This window comes from Eleutherodactylus coqui, chromosome 8 (assembly GCF_035609145.1).
Source record: "Eleutherodactylus coqui strain aEleCoq1 chromosome 8, aEleCoq1.hap1, whole genome shotgun sequence".
NCBI classification, from domain to species: domain Eukaryota; kingdom Metazoa; phylum Chordata; class Amphibia; order Anura; family Eleutherodactylidae; genus Eleutherodactylus; species Eleutherodactylus coqui.
Window position 1 is genome coordinate 205,695,664 of NC_089844.1, and position 21,548 is coordinate 205,717,211.

The window sequence follows — 21,548 nt, forward strand, 5'->3', positions numbered from 1 at the left end:
ACATAGATACAATACTAGAACCAACATCAGTACATAGATACAATACTAGAACCAACCATAGTACATAGATACAATACTAGAACCAACCATAGTACATAGATACAATACTAGAACCAACATCAGTACATAGATACAATACTAGAACCAGCCTCAGTACATAGATACAATACTAGAACCAACCTCAGTACATAGATACAATACTAGAACCAACCTCAGTACATAGATATAATACTAGAACCAACCTCAGTACATAGATACAGTTCCAGAACCAACCTCAGTACATAGATACAATACTAGAACCAACCTCAGTACATAGATACAATACTAGAACCAACCTCAGTACATAGATACAATACTAGAACCAACATCAGTACATAGATACAATACTAGAACCAACATCAGTACATAGATACAATACTAGAACCAACATCAGTACATAGATACAATACTAGAAGCAGCCTCAGTACACAAATACAATACTAGAACCAACCTCAGTACATAGATACAATACTAGAACCAACATCAGTACATAGATACAATACTAGAACCAACATCAGTACATAGATACAATACTAGAACCAACCTCAGTACATAGATACAATACTAGAACCAACCTCAGTACATAGATATAATACTAGAACCAACCTCAGTACATAGATACAGTTCCAGAACCAACCTCAGTACATAGATACAATACTAGAACCAACCTCAGTACATAGATACAATACTAGAACCAACCACAGTACATAGATACAATACTAGAACCAACCTCAGTACATAGATACAATACTAGAACCAACCTCAGTACATAGATACAATACTAGAACCAACCTCAGTACATAGATACAATACTAGAACCAATCTCAGTACATAGATACAATACTAGAACCAACCTCAGTCCATAGATACAATACTAGAACCAACCTCAGTACATAGATACAATACTAGAACCAACCTCAGTACATAGATACAATACTAGAACCTACCTCAGTACACAGATACAATACTAGAACTAACCTCAGTACATAGATACAATACTAGAACCAACCTCAGTACACAGATACAATGCTAGAATCAACCTCAGTGCATAGATACAATACTAGAACCAACCTCAGTACATAGATACAATACTAGAACCTACCTCAGTACACAGATACAATACTAGAACTAACCTCAGTACATAGATACAATACTAGAACCAACCTCAGTACATAGATACAATACTGGAACCAACCTCAGTACATAGATACAAAACTAGAACCAACCTCAGTACACATATATAATACTAGAACCAGCCTCAGTACACAGATACAATACTAGAACCAGCCTCAGTACATAGATACAATACTAGAACAAGCCTCAGTACAAAGATACAATACTAGAACCAACATCAGTACATAGATACAATACCAGAACCAACCTCAGTACATAGATACAATACTAGAACCAACCTCAGTACATAGATACAATACTAGAACCAACCACAGTACATAGATACAGTACTAGAACCAACCACAGTACATAGATACAATACTAGAACCAACCTCAGTACATAGATACAATACTACAACCAACCACAGTTCATAGATACAATACTAGAACCAACCTCAGTACATAGATACAATACTAGAACCAACATCAGTACATAGATACAATACAAGAACCAACCTCAGTACATAGATACAATACTAGAACCAACATCAGTACATAGATACAATACTAGAACCAACCTATGTACATAGATACAATACTAGAACCAACCTCAGTACATAGATACAATACTAGAACCAACCTCAGTACATAGATACAATACTAGAACCAACCTCAGTACATAGATACAATACTAGAACCAACCACAGTACATAGATACAATAATAGAACCAACCTCAGTACATAGATACAATACTAGAACTAACCTCAGTGCATAGATACAATACTAGAACCAACCTCAGTACATAGATACAATACTAGAACCAACCTCAGTACAAAGATACAGTCCCAGAACGAACCTCAGTACATAGATACAATACTAGAACCAACCTCTGTACATAGATACAATACTAGAACCAACCTCAGTACATAGATACAATACTAGAACCAACCTCAGTACAAAGATACAGTCCCAGAACGAACCTCAGTACATAGATACAATACTAGAACCAACCTCTGTACATAGATACAATACTAGAACCAACCTCAGTACATAGATACAATACTAGAACCAGCCTCAGCACATAGATACAATACTAGAACCAGCCTCAGTACATAGATACGATACTAGAACCAACCTCAGTACATAGATACAATCCTAGAACCAGCCTCAGTACATAGATACAATACTAGAACCAACCTCAGTACATGGAAACAATACTAGAACCAACCTCAGTACATAGATACAATACTAGAACCAACATCAGTACATAGATACAATACTAGAACTAACCTCAGTACATAGATACAGTCCCAGAACCAACCTCAGTACATAGATACTATACTAGAACCAACCTCAGTACATAGATACAATACAGAACCAACCTCAATACATAGATACAATACTAGAACCAACATCAGTACATAGATACAATACTAGAACTAACATCAGTACATAGATACAATACTAGAACCAACCTCAGTACATAGATACAATACTAGAACCAACATCAGTACACAGATACAATGCTAGAACCAACATCAGTACATAGATACAATACTAGAACCAACATCAGTACATAGATACAATACTAGACAACCTCAGTACATATATACAATACTAGAACCAACATCAGTACATAGATACAATACTAGAACCAACCTCAGTACATAGATACAATACTAGAACCAACATCAGTACATAGATACAATACTAGAACTAACCTCAGTACATAGATACAATACTAGAACCAACCTCAGTACATAGATACAAAACTAGACCCAACCTCAGTACATAGATACAATACTAGAACCAACCTCAGTACATAGATACAGTACTAGAACCAACCTCAGTACATAGATACAATACTAGAACCAACCTCAATACATAGATACAATACTAGAACCAACCTCAGTACATAGATACAATACTAGAACCAACCTCAGTACATAGATACAATACTAGAACCAACCTCAGTACATAGATACAATACTAGAACCAACCTCAGTACATAGATACAATACTAGAACCAACCTCAGTACATAGATACAATACTAGAACAAGCCTCAGTACATAGATACAATACTAGAACCAACCTCAGTACATAGATACAATACTAGAACCAACCTCAGTACATCGATACAATACTAGAACCAACCTCAGTACATAGATACAATACTAGAACCAACCTCAGTACATAGATACAATACTAGAACCAACCTCAGTACATAGATACAATACTAGAACCAACCTCAGTACATAGATACAATACTAGAACCAACCTCAGTACATAGATACAAAACTAGACCCAACCTCAGTACATAGATACAATACTAGAACCAACCTCAGTACATAGATACAATACTAGAACTAACCTCAGTACATAGATACAATACTAGAACCAACCTCAGTACATAGATACAATACTAGAACCAACCTCAGTACATAGATACAATACTAGAACCAACCTCAGTACATAGATACAATACTAGAACCAACCTCAGTACATAGATACAATACTAGAACCAACCTCAGTACATAGATACAATACTAGAACCAACCTCAGTACATAGATACAATACTAGAACCAACCTCAGTACATAGATACAGTACTAGAACCAACCTCAGTACATAGATACAATACTAGAACCAACCTCAGTACATAGATACAATACTAGAACCAACCTCAGTACATAGATACAATACTAGAACCAACCTCAGTACATAGATACTATACTAGAACCAACCTCAGTACATAGATACAATACTAGAACCAACATCAGTACACAGATACAATACTAGAACCAACATCAGTACATAGATACAATACTAGAACCAACCACAGTGCATAGATACAATACTAGAACCAACATCAGTACATAGATACAATACTAGAACCAACCTCAGTACATAGATACAATACTAGAACCAACATCAGTACATACATACAATACTAGAACCAACATCAGTACATAGATACAATACTAGAACCAACCTCAGTACATAGATACAGTACTAGAACCAACATCAGTACATAGATACAATACTAGAACCAACATCAGAACATAGATACAATACTAGAACCAACATCAGTACATACATACAATACTAGAACCAACATCAGTACATACATACAATACTAGAACCTACCTCAGTACATAGATACAATACTAGAACCAACATCAGTACATAGATACAATACTAGAACCAACATCAGTACATAGATACAATACTAGAACCAACATCAGTACATAGATACAATACTAGAAGCAGCCTCAGTACACAAATACAATACTAGAACCAACCTCAGTACATAGATACAATACTAGAACCAACATCAGTACATAGATACAATACTAGAACCAACATCAGTACATAGATACAATACTAGAACCAACCTCAGTACATAGATACAATACTAGAACCAACCTCAGTACATAGATATAATACTAGAACCAACCTCAGTACATAGATACAGTTCCAGAACCAACCTCAGTACATAGATACAATACTAGAACCAACCTCAGTACATAGATACAATACTAGAACCAACCACAGTACATAGATACAATACTAGAACCAACCTCAGTACATAGATACAATACTAGAACCAACCTCAGTACATAGATACAATACTAGAACCAACCTCAGTACATAGATACAATACTAGAACCAATCTCAGTACATAGATACAATACTAGAACCAACCTCAGTCCATAGATACAATACTAGAACCAACCTCAGTACATAGATACAATACTAGAACCAACCTCAGTACATAGATACAATACTAGAACCTACCTCAGTACACAGATACAATACTAGAACTAACCTCAGTACATAGATACAATACTAGAACCAACCTCAGTACACAGATACAATGCTAGAATCAACCTCAGTGCATAGATACAATACTAGAACCAACCTCAGTACATAGATACAATACTAGAACCTACCTCAGTACACAGATACAATACTAGAACCAACCTCAGTACATAGATACAATACTGGAACCAACCTCAGTACATAGATACAAAACTAGAACCAACCTCAGTACACATATATAATACTAGAACCAGCCTCAGTACACAGATACAATACTAGAACCAGCCTCAGTACATAGATACAATACTAGAACAAGCCTCAGTACAAAGATACAATACTAGAACCAACATCAGTACATAGATACAATACCAGAACCAACCTCAGTACATAGATACAATACTAGAACCAACCTCAGTACATAGATACAATACTAGAACCAACCACAGTACATAGATACAATACTAGAACCAACCTCAGTGCATAGATACAATGCTAGAACCAACCTCAGTACATAGATACAATACTAGAACCAACATCAGTACATAGATACAATACAAGAGCCAACCTCAGTACATAGATACAATACTAGAACCAACATCAGTACATAGATACAATACTAGAACCAACCTATGTACATAGATACAATACTAGAACCAACCTCAGTACATAGATACAATACTAGAACCAACCTCAGTACATAGATACAACACTAGAACCAACATCAGTACATAGATACAATACTAGAACCAACCTCAGTACATAGATACAATACTAGAACCAACCACAGTACATAGATACAATAATAGAACCAACCTCAGTACATAGATACAATACTAGAACTAACCTCAGTGCATAGATACAATACTAGAACCAACCTCAGTACATAGATACAATACTAGAACCAACCTCAGTACAAAGATACAGTCCCAGAACGAACCTCAGTACATAGATACAATACTAGAACCAACCTCTGTACATAGATACAATACTAGAACCAACCTCAGTACATAGATACAATACTAGAACCAACCTCAGTACAAAGATACAGTCCCAGAACGAACCTCAGTACATAGATACAATACTAGAACCAACCTCTGTACATAGATACAATACTAGAACCAACCTCAGTACATAGATACAATACTAGAACCAGCCTCAGCACATAGATACAATACTAGAACCAGCCTCAGTACATAGATACGATACTAGAACCAACCTCAGTACATAGATACAATCCTAGAACCAGCCTCAGTACATAGATACAATACTAGAACCAACCTCAGTACATGGAAACAATACTAGAACCAACCTCAGTACATAGATACAATACTAGAACCAATCTCAGTACATAGATACAATACTAGAACCAACCTCAGTCCATAGATACAATACTAGAACCAACCTCAGTACATAGATACAATACTAGAACCAACCTCAGTACATAGATACAATACTAGAACCTACCTCAGTACACAGATACAATACTAGAACTAACCTCAGTACATAGATACAATACTAGAACCAACCTCAGTACATAGATACAATACTGGAACCAACCTCAGTACATAGATACAAAACTAGAACCAACCTCAGTACACATATATAATACTAGAACCAGCCTCAGTACACAGATACAATACTAGAACCAGCCTCAGTACATAGATACAATACTAGAACAAGCCTCAGTACAAAGATACAATACTAGAACCAACATCAGTACATAGATACAATACCAGAACCAACCTCAGTACATAGATACAATACTAGAACCAACCTCAGTACATAGATACAATACTAGAACCAACCACAGTACATAGATACAATACTAGAACCAACCTCAGTGCATAGATACAATGCTAGAACCAACCTCAGTACATAGATACAATACTAGAACCAACATCAGTACATAGATACAATACAAGAGCCAACCTCAGTACATAGATACAATACTAGAACCAACATCAGTACATAGATACAATACTAGAACCAACCTATGTACATAGATACAATACTAGAACCAACCTCAGTACATAGATACAATACTAGAACCAACCTCAGTACATAGATACAATACTAGAACCAACCACAGTACATAGATACAATAATAGAACCAACCTCAGTACATAGATACAATACTAGAACTAACCTCAGTGCATAGATACAATACTAGAACCAACCTCAGTACATAGATACAATACTAGAACCAACCTCAGTACAAAGATACAGTCCCAGAACGAACCTCAGTACATAGATACAATACTAGAACCAACCTCTGTACATAGATACAATACTAGAACCAACCTCAGTACATAGATACAATACTAGAACCAACCTCAGTACAAAGATACAGTCCCAGAACGAACCTCAGTACATAGATACAATACTAGAACCAACCTCTGTACATAGATACAATACTAGAACCAACCTCAGTACATAGATACAATACTAGAACCAGCCTCAGCACATAGATACAATACTAGAACCAGCCTCAGTACATAGATACGATACTAGAACCAACCTCAGTACATAGATACAATCCTAGAACCAGCCTCAGTACATAGATACAATACTAGAACCAACCTCAGTACATGGAAACAATACTAGAACCAACCTCAGTACATAGATACAATACTAGAACCAACATCAGTACATAGATACAATACTAGAACTAACCTCAGTACATAGATACAGTCCCAGAACCAACCTCAGTACATAGATACTATACTAGAACCAACCTCAGTACATAGATACAATACAGAACCAACCTCAATACATAGATACAATACTAGAACCAACATCAGTACACAGATACAATGCTAGAACCAACATCAGTACATAGATACAATACTAGAACCAACATCAGTACATAGATACAATACTAGACAACCTCAGTACATATATACAATACTAGAACCAACATCAGTACATAGATACAATACTAGAACCAACCTCAGTACATAGATACAATACTAGAACCAACATCAGTACATAGATACAATACTAGAACTAACCTCAGTACATAGATACAATACTAGAACCAACCTCAGTACATAGATACAAAACTAGACCCAACCTCAGTACATAGATACAATACTAGAACCAACCTCAGTACATAGATACAGTACTAGAACCAACCTCAGTACATAGATACAATACTAGAACCAACCTCAATACATAGATACAATACTAGAACCAACCTCAGTACATAGATACAATACTAGAACCAACCTCAGTACATAGATACAATACTAGAACCAACCTCAGTACATAGATACAATACTAGAACCAACCTCAGTACATAGATACAATACTAGAACCAACCTCAGTACATAGATACAATACTAGAACAAGCCTCAGTACATAGATACAATACTAGAACCAACCTCAGTACATAGATACAATACTAGAACCAACCTCAGTACATCGATACAATACTAGAACCAACCTCAGTACATAGATACAATACTAGAACCAACCTCAGTACATAGATACAATACTAGAACCAACCTCAGTACATAGATACAATACTAGAACCAACCTCAGTACATAGATACAATACTAGAACCAACCTCAGTACATAGATACAAAACTAGACCCAACCTCAGTACATAGATACAATACTAGAACCAACCTCAGTACATAGATACAATACTAGAACTAACCTCAGTACATAGATACAATACTAGAACCAACCTCAGTACATAGATACAATACTAGAACCAACCTCAGTACATAGATACAATACTAGAACCAACCTCAGTACATAGATACAATACTAGAACCAACCTCAGTACATAGATACAATACTAGAACCAACCTCAGTACATAGATACAATACTAGAACCAACCTCAGTACATAGATACAATACTAGAACCAACCTCAGTACATAGATACAGTACTAGAACCAACCTCAGTACATAGATACAATACTAGAACCAACCTCAGTACATAGATACAATACTAGAACCAACCTCAGTACATAGATACAATACTAGAACCAACCTCAGTACATAGATACTATACTAGAACCAACCTCAGTACATAGATACAATACTAGAACCAACATCAGTACATAGATACAATACTAGAACCAACCTCAGTACATAGATACAATACTAGAACCAACCTCAGTACATAGATACAATACTAGAACCAACCTCAGTACATCGATACAATACTAGAACCAACCTCAGTACATAGATACAATACTAGAACCAACCTCAGTACATAGATACAATACTAGAACCAACCTCAGTACATAGATACAATACTAGAACCAACCTCAGTACATAGATACAATACTAGAACCAACCTCAGTACATAGATACAAAACTAGACCCAACCTCAGTACATAGATACAATACTAGAACCAACCTCAGTACATAGATACAATACTAGAACTAACCTCAGTACATAGATACAATACTAGAACCAACCTCAGTACATAGATACAATACTAGAACCAACCTCAGTACATAGATACAATACTAGAACCAACCTCAGTACATAGATACAATACTAGAACCAACCTCAGTACATAGATACAATACTAGAACCAACCTCAGTACATAGATACAATACTAGAACCAACCTCAGTACATAGATACAATACTAGAACCAACCTCAGTACATAGATACAGTACTAGAACCAACCTCAGTACATAGATACAATACTAGAACCAACCTCAGTACATAGATACAATACTAGAACCAACCTCAGTACATAGATACAATACTAGAACCAACCTCAGTACATAGATACTATACTAGAACCAACCTCAGTACATAGATACAATACTAGAACCAACATCAGTACACAGATACAATACTAGAACCAACATCAGTACATAGATACAATACTAGAACCAACCTCAGTACATAGATACAATACTAGAACCAACCTCAGTACATAGATACAATACTAGAACCAACATCAGTACATAGATACAATACTAGAACCAACCTCAGTACATAGATACAATACTAGAACTAACCTCAGTACATAGATACAATACTAGAACCAATCTCCGTACATAGATACAATACTAGAACCAACCTCAGTACATAGATACAATACTAGAACCAACATCAGTACATAGATACAATACTAGAACCAACATCAGTACATAGATACAATACTAGAACCAACCTCAGTACATAGATACAATACTAGAACCAACATCAGTACATAGATACAATACTAGAACCAACCTCAGTACATAGATACAATACTAGAACTAACCTCAGTACATAGATACAATACTAGAACCAACCTCAGTACACAGATACAATACTAGAACCAACATCAGTACATAGATACAATACTAGAACCAACCTCAGTACATAGATACAATACTAGAACCAACCTCAGTACATAGATACAATACTAGAACCAACATCAGTACATAGATACAATACTAGAACCAACCTCAGTACATAGATACAATACTAGAACTAACCTCAGTACATAGATACAATACTAGAACCAACATCAGTACACAGATACAATACTAGAACCAACATCAGTACATAGATACAATACTAGAACCAACCTCAGTACATAGATACAATACTAGAACCAACCTCAGTACATAGATACAATACTAGAACCAACATCAGTACATAGATACAATACTAGAACCAACCTCAGTACATAGATACAATACTAGAACCAACCTCAGTACATAGATACAATACTAGAACCAACATCAGTACATAGATACAATACTAGAACCAACCTCAGTACATAGATACAATACTAGAACCAACCTCAGTATATAGATGCAATACTAGAACCAACCTCAGTACATAGATACAATACTAGAACCAACCTCAGTACATAGATACAATACTAGAACTAACCTCAGTACATAGATACAATACTAGAACCAATCTCAGTACATAGATACAATACTAGAACTAACCTCAGTGCATATATACAATACTAGAACCAACCTCAGTACATAGATACAATACTAGAACTAACCTCAGTACATAGATACAATACTAGAACTAACCTCAGTACATAGATACAATACTAGAACTAACCTCAGTACATAGATACAATACTAGAACCAACCTCAGTACATAGATACAATACTAGAACCAACCTCAGTACATAGATACAATACTAGAACCAACCTCAGTACATAGACACAATACTAGAACCAACCTCAGTACATAGATACAATACTTGAACCAACCTCAGTACATAGATACAATACTAGAACCAACCTCAGTACATAGATACAATACTAGAACCAACATCAGTACATAGATACAATACTAGAACCAACATCAGTACATAGATACAATACTAGAACCAACCTCAGTACATAGATACAGTACAGGAACCAATTTCAGTTCATAAATATAGTAGCAGAACTGAGTGATTGTTAGAAGGGCACTGGAGGGCTTATAGCGAAAACTTGGAACATCAAAGTGGAGGAGACAGTCCCAGGTGAGAAAGATAGTTCATTTAGCGCCACAAGGCGATGGTGCACAGAGGAAGAAGACCAGCTTGTTGGGCAGAGCTGGCCGATGGCCAGTGCGGAGGCTGGCTATGTATGTCACATACACATAAGTATATAGGAAGACCAGAGCACAGAGGACTGGATGGACTGCAGGTTAGGCTGAGTAAAATACAGAATCCAGGAAAGTCGGGTTAGTTGGCTGCGCCCTTCAGTGCGTCATCTGGGCTGGGTTTATTATGGGATGTATAGTATGGGTTTTTCCCTTGTTCCCCAGTTAGCTGAGGTGAGGCCACTGATCCCAATCCCCGGGCATGTAGTGGCCCTCTCACACGGGATGACACCGGTCAGATCCCCGCGCTCCAGCCCTATTGCAGAGGATGTTCAGAAACAATCAGTAGGTATGTACAAAATATTGTTTGAATGTGAACGTTACTGCTGTCAACTACAGAAGACCAATCGGGGTCCTTTAAACAAATCAGAGGGATTCTTGGATTCAGGGGCAGGCTGGCAAATTTTAGCCTGGGGGCAAGTAAAGCACTGCCCCATGAGTAGGGGCCCTTCTTAGAGCCCATTGGCACAGTCATACGTGAGTTGCGCCAAAGATTCTCCTATCGGGCAGCACTGGGGCGTGTCCGCTGCTCTCCCACCCGTGGGCAGCGTACCATCGTACGTCCTGTTCGGGTCCGTGATCACAGTAGGACATGATGCCATATCTTTCAGAATGGTCCACCCGTGGGGATCGGCTGCAGGAGTATCTTCACACGGTGCACATTTGCTGTATACTTGCTGCAGCTTAAAAAATTCACAGGTCATCCGTACCAAAATCGGCAGCACTGTGCCTGGCCGCGTGTGCCCCGGCCGCGTGTGCCCAGCCGTGTGTGCCCAGCCGTGTGTGCCCAGCACTGTGCCTGGCAGTGTGTGCCCCGGCCGCGTGTGCCCAGCCGTGTGTGCCCAGCACTGTGCCTGGCAGTGTGTGCCCCGGCCGCGTGTGCCCAGCCGTGTGTGCCCAGCACTGTGCCTGGCAGTGTGTGCCCCGGCCGCGTGTGCCCAGCAGTGTGTGCCCCGGCCGCGTGTGCCCAGCCGTGTGTGCCCAGCCGTGTGTGCCCAGCACTGTGCCTGGCAGTGTGTGCCCCAGCCGCGTGTGCCCAGCCGTGTGTGCCCAGCACTGTGCCTGGCAGTGTGTGCCCCGGCCGCGTGTGCCCAGCAGTGTGTGCCCAGCCGTGTGTGCCCAGCACTGTGCCTGGCAGTGTGTGCCCCGGCCGCGTGTGCCCAGCCGTGTGTGCCCAGCACTGTGCCTGGCAGTGTGTGCCCCGGCCGCGTGTGCCCAGCAGTGTGTGCCCAGCCGTGTGTGCCCAGCACTGTGCCTGGCAGTGTGTGCCCCGGCCGCGTGTGCCCAGCCGTGTGTGCCCAGCACTGTGCCTGGCGGTGTGTGCCCCGGCCGCATGTGCCCAGCAGTGTGTGCCCAGCCGTGTGTGCCCAGCACTGTGCCTGGATCCGCAGCGGATTGCAGCTCTTTAATCCACACCAAAAGCCTGGCAAAAATATGCAGGAAAAGGATGGCAAATGTTCCACTGAAATATCTGCAGCGAATCCGCTACATGTGGAAGCCGAGCAGTGTGTACCCAGCCGAGTGTGCCCAGCAGTGTGTGCCACAGCCGAGTGTGCCAGCAGCGTGTGCCCCCGGCTGTGTGTGCTCTGCAGTGTGTGCCCAGCCGAGTGTTTCCCCCGGCCGCGTGTGCCCAGCAGTGTGTGCCACAGCCGAGTGTGCCAGCAGCGTGTGCCCCGGCTGTGTGTGCTCTGCAGTGTGTGCCCCAGCCACGTGTTCCCAGCAATGTGTGGCTCAGCAGTGTGTGCCCAGCAGTGTGTGCCCCGGCCGTCTGTGCCCCGGCCGCGTGTGCCCAGGCCGCATGTGCCACGGCCTCGTGTGCCCAGCAGTGTGTGCCCCGGCTGTGTGTGTCCAGTCATGTGTGTCCTGGCCATGTGTGCCCAGCCGTGTGTGCCCAGCAATGTGTGCCCCGGTCTTGTGTGCCCAGCAGTGTGTGCCCAGCTGCAAGTGCCCAGCCGTGTGTGCCCTGGCCATGTGTGCCCAGCCGCGTGTGCCCAGCCGCGTGTGCCCCGGCCGTGTGCGCCCAGCCGAGTGTGCCCCAGCCACGTGTCCCCAGCAGTGTGTGCCCCAGCCGTGTGTGCTCTGCAGTGTGTGCCCCGGCGACGTGTGCCCAGCCGTGCGTGCTCTGCAGTGTGTGCCCTGGCCGCATGTGCCCAGCAATGTGTGGCTCAGCAGTGTGTGCCCCGGCCATGTGTGCCCAGCTGTGTGTGCCCGGCAGTGTGCCCGGCCGCGTGTGCCAAGCAATGTGTGCCCCGGCCTCGTGTGCCCAGCCATGTGTGCCCAGCAGCATGTGCCCCGGCCTCGTGTAGCGTTTACTTCAGTACATCAATACAGCACCAGAACCAAGCTACTAACAGAAATACAGCACCAGAACCGCCAGGAGACTTCTACTAGCTACAGCTGTCCTCTGCACTGTTCTACCAGCCGGAGCTGGAGGACCCTAAACACTGGGGCCCGACCTGTTTTATCTCTCCACTCTTACAAAGTCCTCCTATCTTTCCAGCTCCATGAGGGGTTGGTTTCTGCGAGGACAGTTGTATTTCCCAACGGCAGCATTAAACATACCGTATAATAGCGGAAAGCTTCTAGAACTTTCAAAATAGGAAGAAATGGAAAAAAAATGGAACGGTGACCCTTTTGGTGAGCGTTTGCTATTATGACGTCACGATGCGGTAAAAATGACACGTTAAATGTGTTCTGTATGTCAGCCCAATCATGGCGACACCCAATGGGGGGGGGGGGGTAATGTACTGCGACTCAAAAGATAGATCGCTTTTGAAAATCAAAAATTCTCTGCAGCCATCTTTTGACCCCCAGAACTTTCTTTGGGTTTTGCATCGATCGGGTTGTGTGGGCGCTCATTGTTTGCACCGATCGGGTTGCGTGGGCGCTCAATGTTTGCATCGATCGGGTTGCGTGGGCGCTCATTGTTTGCATCAATCAGGTTGTCTGGGCGCTCATTGTTTGCATCGATCGGGTTGTGTGGGTGCTCATTGTTTGCATCGATCGGGTTGCGTGGGTGCTCATTGTTTGCATCAATCAGGTTGTGTGGGCGCTCATTGTTTGCATCGATCGGGTTGTGTGGGTGCTCATTGTTTGCATCGATCGGGATGTGTGGGTGCTCATTGTTTGCATCGATCGGGTTGCGTGGGTGCTCATTGTTTGCACCGATCGGGTTGTGTGGGTGCTCATTGTTTGCACCGATCGGGATGTGTGGGCGCTCATTGTTTGCATCGATAGGGTTGGGTGGGCGCTCATTGTTTGCATCGATCGGGTTGTGTGGGTGCTCATTGTTTGCATCGATCGGGATGTGTGGGTGCTCATTGTTTGCATCGATCGGGTTGTGTGGGTGCTCATTGTTTGCATCAATCAGGTTGTGTGGGCGCTCATTGTTTGCATCGATCGGGTTGGGTGGGCGCTCATTGTTTGCATCGATCGGGTTGGGTGGGCGCTCATTGTTTGCATCAATCGGGTTGCGTGGGCGCTCATTGTTTGCATCGATCGGGTTGTGTGGGTGCTCATTGTTTGCACCGATCGGGTTGCGTGGGCGCTCATTGTTTGCATCGATCGGGTTGTGTGGGTGCTCATTGTTTGCATCAATCAGGTTGTGTGGGCGCTCATTGTTTGCATCGATCGGGTTGGGTGGGCGCTCATTGTTTGCATCGATCGGGTTGGGTGGGCGCTCATTGTTTGCATCGATCGGGTTGCGTGGGCGCTCATTGTTTGCATCGATCGGGTTGCGTGGGCGCTCATTGTTTGCACCGATCGGGTTGTGTGGGCGCTCATTGTTTGCATCGATAGGGTTGGGTGGGCGCTCATTGTTTGCATCAATCAGGTTGTGTGGGCACTCATTGTTTGCACCGATCGGGTTGCGTGGGCGCTCATTGTTTGCATCGATCGGGTTGCGTGGGCGCTCATTGTTTGCACCGATCGGGTTGTGTGGGCGCTCATTGTTTGCATCGATCGGGTTGTGTGGGCGCTCATTGTTTGCACCGATCGGGTTGTGTGGGCGCTCATTGTTTGCATCGATCGGGTTGTGTGGGCGCTCATTGTTTGCACCGATCGGGTTGTGTGGGCGCTCATTGTTTGCACCGATCGGGTTGCGTGGGTGCTCATTGTTTGCATCGATCGGGTTGTGTGGGCGCTCATTGTTTGCATCGATCGGGTTGTGTGGGCGCTCATTGTTTGCACCGATCGGGTTGTGTGGGCGCTCATTGTTTGCACCGATCGGGTTGCGTGGGCGCTCATTGTTTGCATCGATCGGGTTGCGTGGGCGCTCATTGTTTGCATCGATCGGGTTGCGTGGGTGCTCATTGTTTGCATCGATCGGGTTGCGTGGGCGCTCATTGTTTGCATCGATCGGGTTGCGTGGGCGCTCATTGTTTGCACCGATCGGGTTGCGTGGGTGCTCATTGTTTGCATCGATCGGGTTGCGTGGGCGCTTATTGTTTGCACCGATCGGGTTGTGTGGGCGCTCATTGTTTGCACCGATCGGGTTGCGTGGGCGCTCAATGTTTGCATCGATAGGGTTGGGTGGGCGCTCATTGTTTGCATCAATCAGGTTGTGTGGGCGCTCATTGTTTGCATCGATAGGGTTGGGTGGGCGCTCATTGTTTGCATCGATCGGGTTGCGTGGGCGCTCATTGTTTGCATCGATCGGGTTGCGTGGGCGCTCATTGTTTGCATCGATCGGGTTGCGTGGGCGCTCATTGTTTGCATCGATCGGGTTGCGTGGGCGCTCATTGTTTGCATCAATCAGGTTGTGTGGGCGCTCATTGTTTGCACCGATCGGGTTGTGTGGGCGCTCATTGTTTGCATCGATCGGGTTGCGTGGGCGCTCATTGTTTGCATCAATCGGGTTGTGTGGGCGCTCATTGTTTGCATCGATCGGGTTGCGTGGGCGCTCATTGTTTGCACCGATCGGGTTGTGTGGGCGCTCATTGTTTGCACCGATCGGGTTGTGTGGGCGCTCATTGTTTGCATCGATCGGGTTGTGTGGGCGCTCATTGTTTGCACCGATCGGGTTGTGTGGGCGCTCATTGTTTGCACCGATCGGGTTGCGTGGGCGCTCATTGTTTGCATCGATCGGGTTGCGTGGGCGCTCATTGTTTGCATCGATCGGGTTGCGTGGGTGCTCATTGTTTGCATCGATCGGGTTGCGTGGGCGCTCATTGTTTGCATCGATCGGGTTGCGTGGGCGCTCATTGTTTGCACCGATCGGGTTGCGTGGGTGCTCATTGTTTGCATCGATCGGGTTGCGTGGGCGCTTATTGTTTGCACCGATCGGGTTGTGTGGGCGCTCATTGTTTGCACCGATCGGGTTGCGTGGGCGCTCAATGTTTGCATCGATAGGGTTGGGTGGGCGCTCATTGTTTGCATCAATCAGGTTGTGTGGGCGCTCATTGTTTGCATCGATAGGGTTGGGTGGGCGCTCATTGTTTGCATCGATCGGGTTGCGTGGGCGCTCATTGTTTGCATCGATCGGGTTGCGTGGGCGCTCATTGTTTGCATCGATCGGGTTGCGTGGGCGCTCATTGTTTGCATCGATCGGGTTGCGTGGGCGCTCATTGTTTGCATCAATCAGGTTGTGTGGGCGCTCATTGTTTGCATCGATAGGGTTGGGTGGGCGCTCATTGTTTGCATCGATCGGGTTGTGTGGGCGCTCATTGTTTGCATCGATCGGGTTGTGTGGGCGCTCATTGTTTGCATCGATCGGGTTGTGTGGGCGCTCATTGTTTGCATCGATCGGGTTGTGTGGGCGCTCATTGTTTGCATCGATCGGGTTGTGTGGGCGCTCATTGTTTGCATCGATCGGGTTGTGTGGGCGCTCATTGTTTGCACCGATCGGGTTGTGTGGGCGCTCATTGTTTGCATCGATCGGGTTGTGTGGGCGCTCATTGTTTGCATCGATCGGGTTGTGTGGGCGCTCATTGTTTGCATCGATCGGGTTGTGTGGGCGCTCATTGTTTGCATCGATCGGGTTGTGTGGGCGCTCATTGTTTGCATCGATCGGGTTGTGTGGGCGCTCATTGTTTGCATCGATCGGGTTGTGTGGGCGCTCATTGTTTGCATCGATCGGGTTGCGTGGGCGCTCATTGTTTGCATCGATCGGGTTGCGTGGGCGCTCATTGTTTGCATCGATCGGGTTGGGTGGGCGCTCATTGTTTGCATCGATCGGGTTGGGTGGGCGCTCATTGTTTGCATCAATCAGGTTGTGTGGGCGCTCATTGGGTGGGCGCTCATTGTTTGCATCGATTGGGTTGCGTGGGCGCTCATTGTTTGCATCGATCGGGTTGTGTGGGCGCTCATTGTTTGCACCGATCGGGTTGCGTGGGCGCTCATTGTTTGCACCGATCGGGTTGTGTGGGCGCTCATTGTTTGCATCAATCAGGTTGTGTGGGCGCTCATTGTTTGCACCGATCGGGTTGTGTGGGCGCTCATTGTTTGCATCGATCGGGTTGCGTGGGCGCTCATTGTTTGCATCGATCGGGTTGTGTGGGCGCTCATTGTTTGCATCGATCGGGTTGTGTGGGCGCTCATTGTTTGCATCGATCGGGTTGTGTGGGCGCTCATTGTTTGCATCGATCGGGTTGTGTGGGCGCTCATTGTTTGCATCGATCGGGTTGTGTGGGCGCTCATTGTTTGCACCGATCGGGTTGTGTGGGCGCTCATTGTTTGCATCGATCGGGTTGTGTGGGCGCTCATTGTTTGCATCGATCGGGTTGTGTGGGCGCTCATTGTTTGCATCGATCGGGTTGTGTGGGCGCTCATTGTTTGCATCGATCGGGTTGTGTGGGCGCTCATTGTTTGCATCGATCGGGTTGTGTGGGCGCTCATTGTTTGCATCGATCGGGTTGTGTGGGCGCTCATTGTTTGCATCGATCGGGTTGCGTGGGCGCTCATTGTTTGCATCGATCGGGTTGCGTGGGCGCTCATTGTTTGCATCGATCGGGTTGGGTGGGCGCTCATTGTTTGCATCGATCGGGTTGGGTGGGCGCTCATTGTTTGCATCAATCAGGTTGTGTGGGCGCTCATTGGGTGGGCGCTCATTGTTTGCATCGATTGGGTTGCGTGGGCGCTCATTGTTTGCATCGATCGGGTTGTGTGGGCGCTCATTGTTTGCACCGATCGGGTTGCGTGGGCGCTCATTGTTTGCACCGATCGGGTTGCGTGGGCGCTCATTGTTTGCACCGATCGGGTTGTGTGGGCGCTCATTGTTTGCATCAATCAGGTTGTGTGGGCGCTCATTGTTTGCACCGATCGGGTTGTGTGGGCGCTCATTGTTTGCATCGATCGGGTTGCGTGGGCGCTCATTGTTTGCATCAATCGGGTTGTGTGGGCGCTCATTGTTTGCATCGATCGGGTTGCGTGGGCGCTCATTGTTTGCACCGATCGGGTTGTGTGGGCGCTCATTGTTTGCACCGATCGGGTTGTGTGGGCGCTCATTGTTTGCACCGATCGGGTTGTGTGGGCGCTCATTGTTTGCACCGATCGGGTTGCGTGGGCGCTCATTGTTTGCACCGATCGGGTTGTGTGGGCGCTCATTGTTTGCATCGATCGGGTTGTGTGGGCGCTCATTGTTTGCATCGATCGGGTTGTGTGGGCGCTCATTGTTTGCATCGATCAGGTTGGGTGGGCGCTCATTGTTTGCATCGATCGGGTTGTGTGGGCGCTCATTGTTTGCATCGATCGGGTTGTGTGGGCGCTCATTGTTTGCATCGATCGGGTTGTGTGGGCGCTCATTGTTTGCATCGATCGGGTTGTGTGGGCGCACAGTCCTGGCGCTGCGTATATATATGTTGACTGCGTTCACCATGCGAGGATAATAATGTAATAATTTGACAATCTACACTGTTATGGATACAGAGATACCAATTGTTTTTTTTTTATTATTATTTTTTACTTCACCCCCTCATCCAATCTCTGGCCCGACCATGCCGCCTGCACCTCAGGAATATTGCTAACATCCGTCCGTACACGCTAAAGACGCTCGTGGTCGCCCTCATCCACTCCCGATTCGACTACTGCAACTTGCTTCTCATCAGCCTCCCTCGCACCAGACTCGCTCCACTCCAATCCATACTAAATGTGGCAGCCAGGCTCATTTTCTATCCAGCCGGTCCTCAGACGCCTCTGCACTATGCCAGTCGCTGCACTAGCCGCCCGTATACTACAGAACTCAATCACTCATCACCCTCACCCACAGAGCTCTCCATGGCACCGTGCCACCGTACATCACCCCACTCCTGTCCGTCCACCACCCAGCCCGCACACTTAAGCCCAACAGGTAAGCGTAGCGTGTAGCGTGTATCCGGACATGCTTTGCCAATATTTGGAATAAAGAACGGAGTTTATTTGAGGGATGCCCCGGCACAGCGAGGCATGGGAGTGCCCTGCATTTATTTGGGCTGGCCTTATCCCGATGTCCCGGTCAGCAGACCAACGTTACATTCACCTAACATAGACTTGCAAGTCTCCATGTTGTGTGCGGTTTGTGTTCTACATCTCTACTTGGATGGCAGTTGTAGAACTTTTTTTTTGCTTTTCTAACATAATGAAGAAAAAAGGAGAAAAAAATGGAAAACCTGAAAATTACTGTATAAATACATAGAAAAATAATGCCCCAAAAACCCACGAAGCCCAAATGTACTAATAGAATGTAAAGTCACGCAGTTGTGTTCACAGCGGTAACCGCGCAGCGGATCAGACACAACATGGGCAGTCAGCATGAGCCCAGCCTTATACAAGACGGGCGAGCCCAGGGCGACAGCCTAAGCCTCCCTCCAAGGCTATTAGACCATGTATGCTTCAGGTGATAGGACCCCACATGTACGGCCCCTCGCACCCTGAGACTAAACACCACCCGCTGGTCATAGGGACACTGTACATGTAGTGCAGCGAGGCTGATGCCATGCAACTACAAGCAGACGTAGAATGTAGAGCTTGAGGGAAAGTTCAGATGTTCTCTATCTTCATACATAGTGAATAATCCTTAAGGAATAGTATCAGAGGAGGTATAGTTGACTTACCTTGGCAGATCCCTAACTGGTAGGAGCCGCGGCAGCCAGCATGCAGCGCCCAGCACAGGAGGCAAGCATTGAGGAGATGCTACCTGTGCAAGCAGAGATGCTGCGGGATTCTCAACCAGCAATCACGACTGAGAGCTTTATGAACACAGATCTCTAAAAGTAAAGGGAGGAGCAAGAAAAGGGAAATGAGAAAGGCTTACAGGAAACCATAGAGCCGTAACCTACAGGAAACCAAATACACACACACACTTGCCATCGTAACATACTGTACTTGTGCCTGCGCCAGCACTAACACAAGACTAACCTTACAACTGGGGGATCCAAGCTGGACTGTAGAGGATGCCCACTAAAGTGCGGATTACGCCCCTACAGCTTCTATCTGAGCAGACCTGAGCAGCTCCAGGTTTATGCAGGCGCTCGGACAACAGAGACTCCGTTAGCCATTTTGCAGTGTATCACAAGACATGTGGCAGTAAATCTGCAGTGACCATATGACGGCAGATCCCTGCTTTACACAGGTGCTTTTCAGACCATACAAGTGATTACAGTACCGTTGTATCCAGTGAACACAGCTGACATCCTCTCTGTGCGGAATCATTCAGTTTCCCTTTACTTCTTCATCTGGCCAGAGCACCATGATGATTCCTCCTGGCCACAACCTATTGCTACGGAATTTGATACAGATATCTTTTGGCTCCTTGCTCTTCCATCAGCCTCCTTATGTTAGATCTACACCTTTACACAATCCTCCCTTTATAGTAGCCAATACAGTAATAATGCCACTTGCGGTACCCCACAGAGTAGTGCCCATTTTTGTGTTCCCTGTAGGCTGCACACATAAGTGCTGCTTATAGTGTGACCATCACAAAGTAAAAGTGCCCCCACTTGGCAATAATACCTTCTTCATGCCCCCACTTGGCAATAATACCTTCTTCATGCCCCCACTTCAGTAATAATACCGCCT

The 21,548-nt window shown here is 44.8% G+C and overlaps 1 protein-coding gene across 1 annotated transcript in view; it reads right to left on the reverse strand.

Annotated features, from left to right (window-relative positions):
* CARD11 (caspase recruitment domain family member 11) overlaps positions 1-20,723 on the reverse strand; it is a 309,307-nt gene extending 288,584 nt beyond the window's left edge. Inside the window, exon 1 of the mRNA XM_066577246.1 lies at positions 20,585-20,723. The gene's annotated coding sequence lies outside the window, so the exon portion shown is untranslated. The remainder of the gene's footprint in view (positions 1-20,584) is intronic.
* Between the last annotated feature and the right edge of the window lie 825 nt (positions 20,724-21,548).